The sequence below is a fragment of the Sus scrofa genome, chromosome 1, assembly GCF_000003025.6.
Source record: "Sus scrofa isolate TJ Tabasco breed Duroc chromosome 1, Sscrofa11.1, whole genome shotgun sequence".
Taxonomy (NCBI): domain Eukaryota; kingdom Metazoa; phylum Chordata; class Mammalia; order Artiodactyla; family Suidae; genus Sus; species Sus scrofa.
The window spans coordinates 105,660,627-105,665,808 of record NC_010443.5 but is presented as its reverse complement, the minus strand read 5'-3'; the positions used below and the strand labels follow the sequence as shown (position 1 = coordinate 105,665,808).

The window sequence follows — 5,182 nt, the reverse complement described above, 5'->3', positions numbered from 1 at the left end:
CACAACATAGAAGGAAACATTGTTTTTCTTCCAGTCTTGATTTTTCTTAACACAAGTGAAAACAGAGATAGAAAAGAAAGAGAGACGGAAGGGAAATACAGTATTTGCACCTGATGCCTGTTTAATAACTTCCTACTGGAATGCATTGAAGACTAAAAAAGGAGGATTTATTTTAATCAGTTTAGCTCACAGTGCTCAAGGTCTTAAAATGTGTTGAATATTTATACCTGACATAGCACATTAAGCCACTAGTTCTCAAATCTGCCTGCACTTTGGAATCCTCTGGGAAATTTTGTATTTATTGATGTCTAAAGTCCACCCTCAGGGATTCTTATTTAATTGGTCTGGGGTGTGACATGGTGGACAAAGCATTTTTGTTTGTTTGTTTGTTTGTTTTCCAAAGTGTTCTTTAAAGTTCCCCAGGTCTATCCAATGCGTAGCAAACTTTGAGAATCTCCGGGTTTCTTCTTTTGTCCAGGGGTTGTCAGACATTCTCTGTAAAAGGCCGAGTTGTAAATGTGTCAGTCTTTGTCAGCCATAGGGTCACTGTCACAGCTACTCATCCAGCTGCTGTAGCAGGAACACAGCCATAGATAATATGTAAGTGAATAAGTATAGCTATGGTCCAATAAAACTTTATTCATGGACACTGAAATTTGAGTAGTATAAAATTTTCACATGTTACAAAAGAGTCTGGTCGTTTTGACTTTTTTTCTCAACCATTTACAAACATAGGTTGAGGCCATACAAAATAATGGATTTGACCATAGTTTGCAGGCTCCTGCTTTAATCCATTATGATTCCATAAAGGCAGATGCAGTGATTAATTATTTGCTTTTTTATAGCTGAGAAAATGAGACAAGATCTGAGGTTGGCTGGTGATTGAATCAAAATGTGACCATGATGCTAAGCTACTCTTTTGGAAAGTATCAACATTTATCTAAAAAAATCATATTTTTGGCTGTTTTTTGAGGTTAATTGTGAGGATGAGTGATGCTCCTTCTGACCCTTATTATTTAAAAAAAATTGCTAAAAAATTAAAATTAAAACAATACCTTGCTTAATTAAGAAAAATTTTTAAACCATTATTCAACCCTCTGCTTCCCACATTGATGAGTAGAGCTGGGCTTTAATATGTTCAATGCGAGATTTTCTCAATTTAATTGAAGTTACGGTTTTTCCTTGTTCATCATGTACCGCCAAATCAAGCAAATAGTGTTAAAATATTATGGTCAATTATACATATAAATCTTACAGAGTTAATGAACATATTCTCTAGATTGTGGAACAGGCTGGGCACTTATCTTACTCTTTAAGATAAAATACCACATCTATATAATGCATTGCTAAGCTTCTTCTTACTACCCACTTTGCCTAGAATCCCATTTTCCATTAAATAATAATCATTGTAATTAATAGACTGGTTATTTTATCTCCTTAATCTGGTTACAGTAATTTATCAAAGGCATGTAAATGAATGCTAGAAAAGAAGTGGACCATTCTTTTTATAAGAAGGTAAAGAACATAAAATGTAATCATTCTCCAGGGACTTTTTTTTTTGGCCTGAGCCCATGGCATGCTGAAGTTCCTGGGCCAGCTATCAAACCCCAGCCACAGCAGTGACAACACTTAACCTGCTAGGCCACCAGGGAACTCCAAAATGTAATAATTCTCTAGGGAACATAATAAGATACTGGACTTCTTGTAATTCACTGAAGGAAACACATTAAGTGTTTATCATTGTTTTAAGGGTACTCTATCAGGTTAAGTTAGACTTCTCAAAGTTAGTGATTATGGATAAGCTGATGGGTGAACTTCAATGTTTTACTCAAATCTTCGAAAATGCCCTGGGGTGAATCAGCAGGATTCATTCCCAGCACTGCATCCAACAGGTCCTCAGCAGAGACCAGCTGAAAATGCAGGGCTCCCAGGTGGTGTGGAGGACAATTCAGAGCTTGATTGTCTTTGAGAAGGGTTTTAAAAACCTTTTCCCGAGTTCCCTTTGTGGCGCAGTGGTTAATGAAACCGACCAGGAACCATGAGGTTGTGGGTTTGATCCCTGGCCTTATTGCTCAGTGGGTTAACAATCCGGTGTTGCTGTGAGCTGTGGTGTAGGTTGCAGATGCGGCTTGGATCCCGAGTTGCTGTGGCTTTGACCTAGCCCAGTAGGCCGGTGGCTACGGCTCTGATTAGACCCCAGCCTGGGAATCTCCATATGCCGCAGAAGTGGCCCTAGAAAAGGCAAAAAGAAAAAAAAAAAAAAAAAAAACCTTTTCCCTAGAGTGCTGTAAACTGTGGTGTTGGTCCGCTCAGATCCCACCTTGCTGTGGCTGTGGGGTAGGCCAGTAGCCACAGCTCCATTTCAACCCCTAGCCTAGGAACTTCCATATGCTGTTGGTGTGGCCCTAAAAGATAAAAAGACCAAAAAAAAAAAAAAAAAAAAAAAAAAAAAAAAAAAAAAGTCCAACCTTTTCCCTCACCTTAAAACCCAAGACGATTTGTCATCACTTCCACTGCTCCAGTCCCCAGGCACTGACAATTTATTCAGGCAAGAAAAGCGATGGGGAAAGAAGGGGACCCTCTAGGTCGGGTGACTGGGCGCTTGTACAATTTCCGTTGCTCATCTTCAGTTGGGCCAATCTGTCTGACCCTTACTGCCTAGGCATTCTCATCCTCTGCACTTGTGCCTGTCCTGCCTAATCCATAGACCTCTTCCAAGGTGGGATAAGATACATGAACTAATAAACATCAGGATGGGGACATGGTTTTAGTGCTTTGAGTTTAAAAAAAAAACTTTAGAGACTGACGGGTCTGGATTCAAATCTCAGTTTCATTCCCTCTGAGCTGATGATCATGAATATGTTACTAAACATCCAGATGTCTCGATTCATTGATGCAATAAGGTTACTGAGAAATTTGTTGTAATAAAATCTGAAAATGCCCTTAAAGCCTCAGAATAGTAACTGGGCTGAGAGTGAACCTTCGAAAAAAAATATTTACATTCTTCTTTTTCTCCCCGTGTCTTTCTCCTTCTTCCTTTTCAATAGGCTAAAAGTGTGATGGACAAGGAAATGCCCACCTTTCTCTGCAGCCACCCAGTCCTTTGGAATTTTCATTTGGAAGGAAAGGAAAAGAGGAAAGAGCAAAAAGAAAGTCCCCAAAGAGAAACAAAGTCAGATCATGTCATTATCTTCCTCAGTCCTTCAATGCCTTTTCATTGTTCTTGGGACAAAGGTCATATTTTTTGCCCCCACCTTCATGGCTCTGTGTGCTCCAGCTCCTGCCACAACGCAATCTCTTCTGTCAACAAGGTCTGGCACATCCATTGCTAAACAACAAATTGCCATCAACTTTGCAACTTAAACCAATATCTATGTATTGGCTCACGGTTCGATAGATCAGAGTCCAGCTGTGTGTGTCTGGCTTCTTTTTTTCAGAATTGACATGGTGGCTAGATTGAATTAGTCTGGAGGCTCCATGAAAAATCCACTTCCAAGCTCTATCGACTGAATTGTGTCTCCTCTCTCCCACTCCTGAATTCAGAAACTCAGAATGTAATTCTATACCTCGAAGGTGATCCAAACCCAAACCCAGTACCTCAAAATGTGACCTTATCTGGAGACAGAGTCTTTTTTTTTTAAATGGATGCACCCTCAGCATGTGGAAGTTCCTGGGCCAGGGATTGGATCTGAGATACAACTGCAACCAATGATGCCACAGCTGCGGCGATGTTGGATACTTAACCTACTGTACTGGACTAGAGATGGAACTAGTGCCTCTGCAGTGACCCAAGCTGCTGTAGTCGTATTCTTAATCCACTGTGCCACAGCAGGAACTCCCAGTCTTTTTTTTTTTTTTTTTTTTTTTTTAATGGCAAAAACTTTTATATTGAGAATTAGCCAGCTAGACTCAGTTGAGATGATCCCAGTTTTGTTGGCAACATCCAAAGCATCATAGTCAGGAGCTAGTCGAACATAGGCCTTCTTCTCTACATCAGTCCTGATCAGAGTGGTGACCTTGCCACACAGAGCTTCTTCACAGCCTGTTTCATCTGGTGCTTCCTGGCCTTGACATCTACAATGAACACAAGTGTGTGGTTGTCTTCTGTCTTCTTCATAGTTGACTTGGTGGCAAGGGTGAACTTGACAGCACAGTGGTCAGGCTCATTTCTCCTAGCGGTCCTCTTCTGAGAATATTTTGGCTGCTTCCCAAGCCCCAGTGTTTTGGGCCATCAGAAGGTGGGTGACATCTAGATCTTATGATATTTGTGGCTGTGGACACTTTGCAACACTGCTTTCTTCTTCAAAGCCTTTGAATTGGCTTTGACTTTAGGAGGGACGGGGACTTCCTTCTTTGCCTTTGGCTCCATCTTGGAGACAGAGTCTTTACAGAGGTGATCAAGTTAAAATGAGGTCATAACTTCAGCCCTAATCCGATATGACTGACATCCTTATAAAAGTGGAAAATTAAAACACAGAGACTTACACACTTAGAGGGAGGACAAATGGAAAGACATAGGAAGAAGGCATAGGCTATCTTCAAGCCAAGAAGAGGTGATGGGAACAGATCCTTCCCTCACAGACCTTAGGTAAAAAAACACATCCTTCCAACACTGTGCCTTTGGACTTCCAGCCTGTAGAATTGTGAGACAATGAATTTCCAAGGAAGCCATCCCGCCTGTGGTACTTCTTTACAGTAGCTCTAGCAAACTAACACACAAGATCATTCTTACTGTTGGCAGAATTCAGTTTCTTGCACGTATAGGACTGAGGCCACATTCCCTTGCCAGCTGCCAACCAGGGTTGCTCTCAGCTACACTAGGTCACCAATATACCTGTTTTAGGGCTACCTCCATCTTCAAGCCAAAAAGGGTTCATTGGGAGTTCCCATTGTGTCTCAGTAGTAATGAACCCAACCAGTATGCATGAGGACTCAGGTTCAATCTCTGGCCTTGCTCAGTGGGTTAAGGATCTGGTGTTGCCATGAGCTGTGGTGTAGGTCACAGATGAGGCTTGGATCCTGCGTTGCTGTGGCTATGGTGTAGGCCAGCTGCTGCAGCTCCAGCTCCCATTCGACCCCTCACCTAGGAACTCCCATATGCCACAGGTGTGGCCCTAAAAAGAAAAAATAAAAGTAAAAAGTAAAAAAATAAAAAATAAAAAAGGTTCATTGAGTTCTAAAC

The 5,182-nt window shown here is 41.2% G+C and overlaps 1 pseudogene; it reads right to left on the bottom strand.

Moving 5' to 3' along the window:
• Positions 1,785–4,369, bottom strand: LOC100153564 (annotated as a pseudogene).